The sequence below is a fragment of the Odocoileus virginianus genome, chromosome 19, assembly GCF_023699985.2.
Source record: "Odocoileus virginianus isolate 20LAN1187 ecotype Illinois chromosome 19, Ovbor_1.2, whole genome shotgun sequence".
Classification (NCBI taxonomy): Eukaryota; Metazoa; Chordata; class Mammalia; order Artiodactyla; family Cervidae; genus Odocoileus; species Odocoileus virginianus.
The window spans coordinates 35,582,177-35,595,309 of record NC_069692.1 but is presented as its reverse complement, the minus strand read 5'-3'; the positions used below and the strand labels follow the sequence as shown (position 1 = coordinate 35,595,309).

Here is a 13,133-nt window from a genome sequence, read left to right as displayed (position 1 = left end):
GTTCCCCAACCAGGGATCAAACCTGGGCCCCCTGCATTGGGAGCTCGGCGTCTTAGCCCCTAGACCACTAGGGAAGTCCCCCAAAGCCACTCTTAACTGACCAATATACAAACTACCTTCTGGGCAGAAGGACATCTGTGCCTTAAAAACCAGTGCTACTCGGGGAGAAGAAGGGAACCCTCGGGAGATGCAGAGCCTGGTCATCAATAGAGCTCGTTGGGGGTCCCTGTGCACACACCACGAGGAAGATGGCTGTTAAAGGATGGGCCGCCTGAGAAAGTGGTGGGAGAGCGAAGATGGTTTTGTAAAATAATTGTGTTTGAACCACTTGCCAGATATCTTTCTAAGAGAGTTGTCTCCTAAAAACAGTCAGAATGAAAACTTTGAGATGCTAGAAAGTCATATGGCAAATTTAGCAATATCCTGTTTGAGGTATATGTACATGTAAGTAGAACTAAGGAAATTTTGGACATTCTTGATACTTTTGGGGTGAGCACTTGACCCATAAAATGAGATCTAGCAAGGATGACCCACAAATTGGTGAAGCATTCCATATTTTTTTTAAAAAAAAATGAGATCTAGCTATGAGGAGACTATTGCATGGAAAATTCCAGGGTGTTTTTAATAATTCTTTTTACTTTGTCTATTATGTACCCCTATCGTATCATTCCAGCTCACAGTCTAGCAAATAAAATGGCCCAAGTTTTATGTAAAAGTTTTGAGTGTAGAGTTTAAAAACTATCCTGTCCCCTGTCTCTTACACACATACAGGTGGGGTTCACACCACACACACAAACACACTTGCAGGCAGACAGACACATACACGCACATCACAGATTGCATGCATGTTAATTTTTACAGCTAAAAACTTTCCTTTGTTTTGCACTGTTGACCTGAATCATAATACGTTCATGATTGGCTGGTTGATCCCAAGATGAAAGAAGAAAATAGAAGTTAAAAACTTACTTTTGCTACTCCAGGTGTATATTCTATTATCATAAATTATTTAAGAATATGAATGATGATAGTCTGTGTAGTTGCCCCATGAATGCAGCAAAAATCATCTCAATTTTTTCCAGATCTCTTTGTGCCAAATTTCACCTGGCCTATCACAGCAATTTTTATTCCTTTTCCTCAACTATTCTTTTTAACGTCAGCATAGGTTTGGTAGGTTCCACCTGCCCCTGTGGTTCCCAGTTCAGCTATGTGTTCCTAACTCAAAGTCACCCTTATTTGATCTGTACCCTCTGATGGATGAGCACCTTTGAGCTCCAAATGTGGTGGTCCTCGAGAACAGGAAAGGATTTGGGGCAGAGAAACTGGTACTGAAGTCAGCAGACCAGAGGGGTTGAGAGAAAACGTTTACAAGATATTTTTGCGCTCGGTTTAGAATGCCAGTGGAATAAATGGGTCTGTTAATCAAACAGCACTGAGAGGTTAGGTCATTGGCAGCCTTTTTAGTCATTTCGTGCTTTTCAAGAGTGAATTTGTTAGAATTATGCTGAATACCCACTTAGAGCCTCAGCTGCTAACCCTACCTGTGTTTTATAACTCTGCACTGTCAGAACTCATAATAAGTCAAACATTCTTTCAGTGGTGCTCATAAGGGAGGAAAAAAAAAAAACCGCACAAATTTAAGAGTAATTTCAGATTGTAAATGAAAAGGAGAGGCACGACTGTTCATTTGCACCAATCATGCCTTCCTTTCATCTGCTCTGATTAGGCCTGGTGCGGTTTCATCAGACCCCTCCATCACCGAGCTGTCACTCCAGCCGTCTGTTGATTGAAAACAATCAAGCCTCTGATGGCACAATTATTCTGACCCTTTAACTAGAGGCTGCTGTGATAATGAAAGGTTGATTATGATAGTTTGTGCCTCTTTCAGTTCGCCAAGAAGGTTAATTTGGGCATCAGACGGATGTTTAATGGGCGCTTGCTGGCTACACTGAGGTAAATGAGAACGTGCAGTCTTGGATATTGCACGGATATAGTTTGGCTGTCAATCATTGTCATTTGGAGTTTGTGCCTCGCACTCTGGAAATCACATTTTATTTTTTCCTTGGGATTTAATTTATTCTGTGCCCCGAGGAAGTTCTTTCACTCACTGACCTTCACAGCAGCTTTCTCTGCCTTTTTTTTTTTTTCTTTTTTCAAATGGAGCTCAAAGGCACAACACATCTAGAAGAGCATTTTTCTTTCATTTTCACTTAAAAATGGAAACTTTAAAAAATCCGTCCTTATCGCTGCCTTCCAATAGAGCAAATGTTCCCACCCTGGTTGTGCGGTGGGGGAGTGTAAATGACAGGGGTACTTTGGCCAGTTTGCTAAGGCAGCCGCTCCCACAGCTGTGCACCGTTCTTACACCAACCAGCAAAGCTGGGAAATGCAAAATGGGCGCACATATGAACTGAAGGCTCCATTCTCCTCATGTTCCTCTCACCAGCATGTCTCACAGCAGTCTGATGAATTCTTGTTTCCAAGGGCAGCGTCAGACTCCTTTTCCCTCCTTGGGAAGCATGAGGGGAGGGGTTGAGCTGGGGAGACAGATATTTGTCCACAGACCAACCAAGGTTATTAAAAGTTGCAAATTTCAATTTGTATCATCCCAGCACCTAATCTTGTTGCTTTTTGAAGCATAGGGTAAAAAAGATGCAGGCATCTAATACTGCTGGTGTTTACAATGCATAGCTCACTGTAGTCCTTTTTTATGCACACCTTTTAAAACAACAAATAAAGGAAAAGGAAAAATAAAGCCTTCCTTTCTGTCTCCAAGCCTTGCATAGTGGTCTTATAGATTAGGGACCTGAGAGCCAGGCTCACTCTTCTGCGTTTTCATTTCTGTTGTCTTCGGGTCCTCCCTCCCACACTGTGACTGTTCAGCAGCATATTTCTACTTAGCTGTGGGACATTTTTTCTTAACATGTCAGTTGTAAAACAATTAAGTGTATAGACGTTAAAGTGACAGCGTCATAATGATTATAATTTTACTTTGAGTGTTCTATTTTCACATTATTTCTTGCTTTTAAAAAAAGCTATTCGTTCTTGAATGGTAAAGGAGTCATTCAGTGATGATGCAGTCTCACGCGAAGAGGCTCAAAAAAATGAATTAAGTCACTGAATTCAGTTACTGTGTTAAGGCAGCCCTTACTTAAGTGACAGTGCTGTTTAAAATATTTAAAAATACATGAGAATAGGGTCGTGCATGTATGTATATATAGTCTAACCAGATTCTTCATTGCACTAGACCATGACTAATTATTTTTGTTTAGCTGTCTGGATAGCATGGATAAAATCACCCTCAGGGATGCTTAGTAAAATTACTGATTAGTTATGTCTTGTTTTTATTTCAGCAGTAGAGAATAAAAAGGTAATTAGGGGAGAAAAGTCTCAGTCAAATCAGCCACGAGAGGTTTTTTTCTTTTTTAGTATTTCAAAAATAAGAGACTTGCCACAGTGGTACCTATCTTTTATTTTTAGATTTATTCTGTTTGCAAAATTAATGAGACTGAAGCAAAAAAAAAAAAATTTTTTTTTTGAAGTATAGCATTATTTCAAATCGTGTTTGGTCCAAGCCTGACTGTGTTTCTGCCTTCCCCCGGCCTGCTGAACGCTTTGTGGGAAACTGATAGCTAAAGATAAAGAACTTGCTCTGTGTCCTTGTGAGCTCCCCGCCGTGCTCCCAGATCGCGCTCTCGTGGCGCCTCCGTTCACTGGGACCGCATCCCCTCGGCAGTGGTGTGCCCGTCACAGGGTCCCGGGAGTGCCTCACCCCTCACCTCCTGGCCTCTGCTCCCGGGCGGGGCTTGCTTACTGGCCTTTCCTCTCCAGCCCTCCTGTCTCCACCTTCGAGGTCCCCCTTGTTGCTTCAACGCATTGTTCCTCCGAATGTGGTCACGATGTCTTGGGTCTGTGACTTCTTCATATTGCAGTCTCTCATAATTCCTTCAGCAAATGTTTGGGTTTTTTTGCTAACCAAAAAAAAAAAAAAATGTTTTTCTCCTTCAGCAAATACTTCCAGATTTCCTTCTGGACGCCAGGCCATGGGACTGAAACATGCTTCTTCTCTCAGGATCACAGCCACTGTTCATTCCTCCTGGTGCTCCTTCCTTCGCCCGCTGCAGCCCTCCCCGCCATAGGTTTTCTGAGATTGCCAAGCCGCTGGTTCTCCTGCACTGGGCCTGGCTTCCCACACACCCGTTTTCCATTGTTACTGTTCAGTCACGAAGCCATGTCCAACTCTTTGCGACCCCACGGACTGCAGCATGCAGGCTTCTCTGTCCTTCACTATCTCCCAGAGTTTACTCAAATTCATGTCCATTAAGTCAGTGATGATATCCAACCATATCATCCTCCTCCACCCTCTTCTCCTCCTGCCTTCAATCTTTCCCAGCATCTGGGTCTTTTCCAATGAGTCAGCCTTTGCATCAGGTGGCCAAAATATTGGCGCTTTCAGTATCAGTCCTTCCAATGAATATTCAGGGTTGATTTCCTTTAGGATGGACTGGTTTGATCTCCTTGCAGTTCAAGGGACTCTCAAGAGTCTTCTCCAGCACCACAGTTCAAAAACATCAATTTTTCAACACTCAGTCTTCTCTACGTAACTACATCTATATGTAACTATCCATTTTCCATACATGGCTATTGCAGATTGGCTTTCTAAGTCACCTCCTCCACTCAAAAAAAATCATAATTGTGCTGAAAAGAGTGTATCTTTTTTGATAAAAATATCACTTTTATATTATATTCAAAGGTGCTTCAGGGTATGAATAGAGGATTCTGTGTTCCCCATTATTTATACTGTGATGAAATGAAGGTGAAAAATGCAGTGTGAAGTATCTTTTTCACACATTAGTAGCCAGGCTGAAATTCACATGGTGAAGGGGGTTTAGTGGCCAGCATGGCATCTATGTGTGTTCTTTGCAACTTACTGAGTGTAGGCCCTGGTACCCTAGCCCACCACTGACTATGTTTAGTCATGTGCTCCTGATAGTGGCTTCCCCACTCTAATCACTGTACTCTCAGCTCTAAATTAATGTTTAAAGTAACCTTTGAGGATTCTTTTCTTTTTCTTTGGAGGATGCCACCATTAATCCTTACCTGCAGCTTAAGTACTTCCTGAACATCGAATTCATCACGGTACCCTTATTTGAGGGATTTGACTGGCTCTGTGTCTGTGACCTGGGGCAGCTGCTTAGGCCTGTGAGCTCCTTTTGGTCATTAAAGGTTTCATTTCAGGTGGGGAGTGTGTGTGCCAGTGAATCCGTAATTGATTCATTATTATTGAATCAGTTCATAAAGAAATATTCAAAGGCTTGATGCTCTCAGGATGCTCCAGGGCATGTTTACAAATTAAACAGCTTTAAAACAAAACAAAACAAACTTTAAAATGTATAAATGTACCAGCAATATTTAAAACACCCATAAGGGACATGGCAACATTAAAAGATGGTTTTTGCTTGTGTCTGAAAATCTGCCTACAATAGACTGAAGCTTCTAAAATTGTAGGATTTTTCTTCCCCTAATTCAAGCTTAACATTAAGAAAACTAAGATCATGGCATCTGGTCCCATCACTTCATGGGAAATAGATGGGGGGACAGTGGAAACAGTGGCTGACTTTATTTTTTGGGCCTCCAAAATCACTGCAGATGGTTACTGCAGCCATGAAATTAAAAGATGCTTACTCCTTGGAAGGAAAATTATGACCAACCTAGACAGCATATTTAAAAGCAGAGACATTACTTTGCCAACAAAGGTCCATCTAGTCAAGGCTATGGTTTTTCCAGTGGTCATGTATGGATGTGACAGTTGGACTGTGAAGAAAGCTGAGTGCCGAAAAATTGATGCTTTTGAACTATCGTGTTGGAGAAGACTCTTGAGAGTCCCTTGGACTGCAAGGAGATCCAACCAGTCCATCCTGGAGGAGATAAGTCCTGGGTGTTCATTGGAAGGACTGATGCTGAAGCGGGAACTCCAATACCCTGGCCACCTCATGCGAAGAGTTGACTCATTGGAAAAGACCCTGATGCTGGGAGGGATTGGGGGCAGGAGGAGAAGGGGATGACAGAGGATGAGATGGTTGGATGGCATCACCGACTTGATGGGCATCAGTCTGAGTAAACTCCAGGAGTTGGTGATGGACAGGGAGGCCTGGCGTGCTGCGATTCACGGAGTCGCAAAGAGTGGGACACGACTGAGCGACTGAACTAAACTGAACTGAACTGAATTCCATACTCCCTGAGTATATTTTACAGGGATACGTTAAGACACTTGAGGTCAAGAGTAAGGCTTGAGTTATATAGGACTAACAGAACTTGGAAATCAATGGCAAGACTGTGTGTGTGTGTATATATATATATATATATATATATAGAGAGAGAGAGAGAGAGAGAGAGAGAATTTCCTTCTCACTGGGTAAGTTCCTGGCACACGATGGACACTCAATAGGAAATTGAAGGGACTTCCCTGGTGTCCAGTGGTTAAAACTCCTGCTTCCAGTTCAGGTATAATTCCTAGTCAGAAAACTAATATCCCATGGACTGCACAATAAAGTAAGAGAATTCTTGGTTTATCATAAAAGAAACACATTTAAAAAAAAATAAATTGAGGAATGGATGAATAAAAATACTAAAAGATTCATGATTATATCATTTACCCCGGAGCCAAAAAAAGAAGAAAGTAATCAACTTAATCAATCATTATTTTAGTTTTCTCAAGTCAGATAGATTAGTGTATACATATAATTTCCTTGCACTAAGTTAACTGAGTTGAGATTTAAGGGAACTGATGGACTTGAATTCAAATATTTTTAATGGGACATTCAAACCAAGTAAAGAAAGTGAATACATACTGACTGTTACACAGAGACAACTAAGTTTATGTCTGTGTCTCTCTTTTCATTCATTTGTTCATCCACTCATTCGTTTTTCTCTTACTTGAAATTTAACAAAAATCCTGTATCTTTAATTACTGGGTTAGAATTATTGAATTCATTGGTGTAGAAACAGGCTCATCTTAAGGGCTAGATTTTAATCTGCACCAGATTATCTGCTGTGATTTTACTGTCATTTTATTGTGTGAAGTATTTAAATAGTGTAGCAAATTCCTTATCATCTCTAGAGATCTCTCAAAATTTATGTCAATATTGCACAACATTTTTTTATGTAAAACTTGTCAGAATGTGCTGGCTTTAACATAAATTCAGAAGGATAATTGAACTGAGAATTAGCTCCATCTCTTGGTGGCTCATTGCCATCATAATAATTCTGTGTATTGTCTAAATGTCATAGTTTTCCAGGCACTCTCACATGCTATCTCATTCAGTCCTATGTGGACACTGTGACGTAAATAACATCATCTTTGTTTTACAGATGATGAGACCTAGGCTCAGTATATTTGTGTTTTTCATAAACGCTCAGATACGTTAAGAAACCTCTTCTCCTTTTCATTGTGTCGCATTCACCTCCATGGACATGTACCAGTTAGCGGTAGGAAAAAAGCTTCAGAATTTCCCTGTCTTTTCAGTTGACGTCACCCTGATAATGCACCCTCATTGCCTGAGGACCTGGGAGATGATGTGAAATGGTGTGACCCAGGGAGGGTCACTTCTGCTCCCTGTTGCCAGTGGGATATCGTAGGATTTTCTTCTTTGACCAAGTTGGTTTTCTCCAATTTTCCTGTGTTCTGACAGTATAAGCTTAATATCTCACCACCACATGCAGTGTCCCTTTTATTTCCAGAATGACATCATATATAAATATGCATCACTAATATCTTACTTATTTATAAATGTGCATCACTAATACCTTACTTAGAAGTTTCACCCATCAATCTAGTGTCAGGTGATACTCTGATGCCATCGACAGTTAATAGATGAGTATTATCTTTTGGCTCAGTCCATTATTAGACCATTTAAGTCAAGTATAAGAAGCTATTTTCTAAATGTACTCGTATTTTGCTAAGTGTGAATAGACCAGGAATGGGTTTCATTTTTCCTGCATCGGTGATGTTGATTGTCTTTATTTTCCCGAGGGACATTCTTCCCACATAAAAAACTTTGTATATTTTAGATATGGGGATGGTATATTTAAAACTTTACGTGACTAGTTTATTAAATATTTTCATTTCTAAATAAAATCTCATTCTGGGATTTTAAATAAATAACACCTTGAAGCAGTCGCTTTACAAGTTTGAAATGTGTGTTCTTTGGCTGAGATCATTTCATTTCTGTGTGGCTCTGTGTACACATGCACTTTCGTCTGCCAAACACAGGTGTATGTTTCTGGTGAGTTCAGAATTATAGACAAAAGCCGTCACTTCGTTGTTCTGAGAAGATATTTATAAAAAACCATTTATGCTATGGAAATCTGTGGCTTGGATACTAGACACAGTGATTAGCTTTGATTGTCTTTCCTACCTGTAGAAATTTTGGAGGTTTCTGCTTTGTGTTTTTAAATTTTCAAAATTTTAATTAAAAATATTTCATTATTATTTTGTTGGTATTTGCCTTACATATTGAGGTGCCCCTATTCTTGGGTGCATATGGATTTATAATTGTTATATCTTCTTCTTGGATTGAACCCTTGATTATTATGTAGTATCCTTCTTTGTCTCTTATAACAGTCTTTGTTTTAAAGTCTATTTTGGTTGATATGAGTATTGCTTCTCCAGCTTTCTTATCACCCATCCAGTCTATGTCTTTTGGTTGGTGTATTTAATCCATTTACAGTTAAGGTAGTTATCGATTGTGGTTTGTTTTTTGTAGACCTTTTCCTTCTCTTGTCAAGTTTACTGACTACAGAGATGTTCCTCTAGTGTTTGTTGTAAAGCTGATTTAGTGGTGCTGCATTCTCTTAGCTTTTGCTTGTTTGGAAAGCTTTTGGAAAGGGTCCCTATCAAATCTGATTGAAGGTCTTGCTGGATAGAGAATTCTTGGTTGTAGGTTCTTCCCTTTCATCACTTGGAATATATTATTCCGTTACCTTCTGGCTTGTAGAGTTTCTGTTGAGAAGTTGGCTGATAACCTTATGGGATTTCCCTTGTATGTTATTTGTCTTTTTTTTCCCTTGTTGCTTTTAATATTTTATCTTTATCTCAAATTTTTGTCACTTTGATTACTATGTGCCTTGGGGTGCTTGGGGTGCTCCTCCTTGGGTTTATCCTGCCTGGGACTCTTTGTGCTGGATTTGGTTAACTATTTCCTTTCCTTTGTTTGGGAAATAAAAACAATTCATTATTATTTTTTAAGTACAGTTGATTTACAGTGCTGTGTTACTTCCACTTGTACAGCAAAGTGATTCAGATATATATATATACCCACAAGCTGAAATCAAAATTGGAGAAGGGAATGGCAACCCACTCCAGTACTCTTACCTGGAAAATCCCATGGACCTAGGAGCCTGGTGGGCTACAGTCCATGGGGTCGCAAAGAGTCAGACATGACTAAGCAACTAACACACACATGCATTCTTTAGGTAGTTGATAGAAATCACCTTTGAGACATCCAAGTCTAGGAATTCTTTGTGGGAAGAATGTTTTGTGGGTAAACATTTTAAAATGTTTTCCTATTTATCATTTTTATCGATTTACCTATAGAAAAATGGTCAGATCTGAGTTAACCATTCAGTCAACTTAATGAAAAGATATCAAAATATAGAACATTTCCTTAACCCCAGAAAGTTCTTCCAGCTTCTCAGGGAAACCTGTGATCTGGCTCTTACGACAAGGGATTAGGTTTTTCCCAATCTAGAAGTAGAATCATACAATGTATACCTTTTGAGTCTGACTTCTTTTACAATTAAATTTCATCTGTGTTGCTAAAAAAAAAAAAAAATTGCTGGGAAGAATACCAACAACCTCAGGTGCAGATGATAACCACTCTGACAGCAGAAAGTGAAGAGGAACTCAAGAGCCTCTTGAGGGTGAAAAGCTGGCTTAAAATTCATCATTCAAAAAATGAAGATCATGGCATTGAGTCCCATCACTTCATGGCAAATAGATGGAGAAAAGTGGAAACAGTGACAGATTTTTTTCTTGGGGCCCAAAATCACTGTGGACAGTGACTATAGCCATGAAATTGAAAGATGCTTGCTCCTTGAAAGAAAAGCTATGACAAACCTAGACAGTGTATTAAAAGCAGAGATATCACCTCTAGATAGACTAGAGGTCTATCTAGTCAAGACTGTGGTTTTTCCACTAGTCATGTATGGATGTGAGAGTTGGACCATAAAAAAGGCTGAGCACTGAATAACTGATGGGTTCAAACTGTAGTGTTGGAGAAGTCTCTTGAGAGTCCCTTAGACAGCAAGGAGATCAAACTAGTCAATCCTAAAGGAAATCAATCCTGAATATTCATTGGAAGCATTGATGCTGAAGCTGAGGCGCCTGTACGTTGACCCCTTGATGTGAAGAGCCAACTCGTTGGAAAAGTTGTGGGGAAAGGTTGAGGGCAAGAGGAGAAGGGGGTGACAGAGGATGAGATGGTTGGATGGCATCGCCGACTCAATGGACATGAGTTTGAGCAAACTCAGGGAGATAGTGAAGGACAGGGAAGCCTGGTGTGCTGCAGTTCACAGGGTCGCAGAGTCAGACATGACTAGTGACTGTAAACAACAACATTCTTTTTCCAGATTCGTTTCCCTTTTAGGTTTTTTTTTTTAAAAGAATATAGTTCTCTATCCTATAGCATAGGTCCTTGTTAGTCATCTGTTTTACATACAGTAGTGTGTATTTGAGGATTCTACTTTAAAATATTACTTTTTGGTGGATTTGTAAGTGACATATATCCCAGAGATAAACAGACTCTGGCATCAACTCACTCATTTTACAGATGAGATGCCAAATGACTGGTCCAGTGTTGGCCATGTATTCTTGCTGTTCTTTGTATTGACTTTTCAAAGATCAGCTGAAATTGGTGGTTAGTTCTTACAGATGGAAAAGATATCATGGTATACTACATCTCTTTTTCCTACTTTTTTTTTTTTTTTTTGATACATACTTTCAGTTCAGTTCAGTTCAGTCGCTCAGTTGTGTCCGACTCTTTGCGACCCCATGAATCGCAGCACGCCAGGCCTCCCTGTCCATCACCAGCTCCCGGAGTTTACTCAAACTCATGACCATCGAGTTGGTGATGCCATCCAGTCATCTCATCCTCTGCGTCCCCTTCTCCTCCTGCCCCCAAGCCCTCCCAGCATCAGGGTCTTTTCAAATGAGTCAACTCTTCGCATGAGGTGGCCAAAGTATTCGAGTTTCCGCTTCAGCATCAGTCCTTCCAATGAACACCCAGGACTGATCTCCTTTAGGATGGACTGGTTGGATCTCCTTGCAGTCCAAGGGACTCTCAAGAGTCTTCTCCAACACCACAGTTCAAAAGCATCAATTTTTCGGCACTCAGCTTTCCTCACAGTCCAACTCTCACATCCATACATGACCACTGGAAAAACCATAGCCTTAACCAGACAGACCTTTGTTGGCAAAGTAATGTCTCTGCTTTTTAATATGCTATCTAGGTTGGTCATAACTTTCCTTCCAAGGAGTAAGCGTCTTTAATTTCATGGCTGCAGTCACCATCTTCAGTGATTTTGGAGCCCCCAAAAATAAAGTCTGACACTGTTTCCACTGTCTCCCTATCTATTTCCCATGAAGTGATGGGACCAGATGCCATGATCTTAGTTTTCTGAATGTTGAGCTTTTAAAAAATTGCCTGTGTTAGAAGACTGAACCAAAGGACAACTCAAGTCCTCGTATTTGCCCTCACAAACACCTGGAACTGAAATGGGGCAGGCCTCAGGGCACTTTCCCTCTGGTTCCTCCAGTCCCGTGTGTTTGTCACTGTCTCTGGGAGACATCCTTGGTTGCAAGGGCTCTTGCTTTTGATGCTTGGCAGTATGTATTTTTTGAGCCAAATATGTATTAAAGCTGGTTAACAGGCACTTTTTTTGTTCTTTCAATTTTCTGTTTCAAAATAATTTCAAACTTACAGAAAAGTTGCGAGAATAAGAATAGTAAAGAACACCCATATGATTTGCTCATTTCTTAGCAAATTACTTCATTTGCTTTATCATATGTTCTCTGCCTCCATCTCTAGATATCTATCTCTCTATAAATATCTAGGAGGAGAATAGCTGTTTAAGCAGAGAGGGAGAGACATACATGTGTGCTTTCCTTCTGAGCCATTTTAAGTTGTATACATCATGACTTTTTTTTTTATGTCTCTAAAAAAACTCCTCATAACTTCTTTTCCACAGATATCTTTAGTAAAAGGCAAAAGACATATATGATTTGAAGAGAAGCTAGAGTATTATCAAGCACAAATTTTTTGCTAAAGGTGAAAATAAGAGCATTTGTCAATCTTTCAACTTCATCAAGTTTTAAATGAACAATGACAGAATATGTGTTATTACCATACCTGCTAAGCTGAATATTCTATTTAAAATCTGTCAGATCTTTTTTTTTTTTTTTTCTGACAGTATATGAACCTGGGACCTCATCAGTTTTGATTCAATTGAAATATATTTCTCAGAGGAAAAAACAGCCTATGTGTCATATATAAGTCTGTAGTCAGCTGTAATGGTTAATGTACAACCTCCCTTGAAAACTGTTTTACAAGCAAAATGTTGACACAGTTTTAATTATAGCACTCGAGTGAGCACTGTTGTAATTTTTAATATCCCTCCATTGTAACATTTTCATTGTTCTGGTGGAGCAACGTACTCTGATCTTATGTCCCTAGTTTCTGCGGCTTTTGGATAAGATTGTTGCCTTTTTGAACAGAAATCTTTCATTTCATCTCAAAGAGGAGAATAAAGCTGTCAAATTCTGTGCATTTATTTATTAACGTGAACTTTCCTCTATGTCAGTCATTATTCTCGTGTAGTACGTCACTATTTAGAGCTTACATGACCCATATCAAATAAATGAGCTTCTTTGTAGTTGAACACGGCAAATCTCAACACCTGTTCACTTGCATGAGGGAAACTTTCCACATTTTTCATTTGAAGAAACTGTATAATATTTAAAGGATATCTTGCTAAAGTGTTAACAGTTTATTGAAATTTAAGGCGTTATAAAATAACATATGAATTAGTATATCTGAACACAACATATGTAACAGTCAGCGCAGCTTCCCTTGGAGGCC

At 39.7% G+C, this 13,133-nt stretch overlaps 1 protein-coding gene and 1 pseudogene across 12 annotated transcripts in view; one reads left to right on the top strand and one right to left on the bottom strand.

Annotated features, from left to right (window-relative positions):
- KLHL32 (kelch like family member 32) overlaps window positions 1–13,133 on the top strand; it is a 209,316-nt gene that overhangs the window by 154,089 nt on the left and 42,094 nt on the right. The gene's annotated exons all lie outside the window — the stretch shown is intronic.
- Window positions 12,209–12,297, bottom strand: LOC139029733 (U5 spliceosomal RNA; annotated as a pseudogene).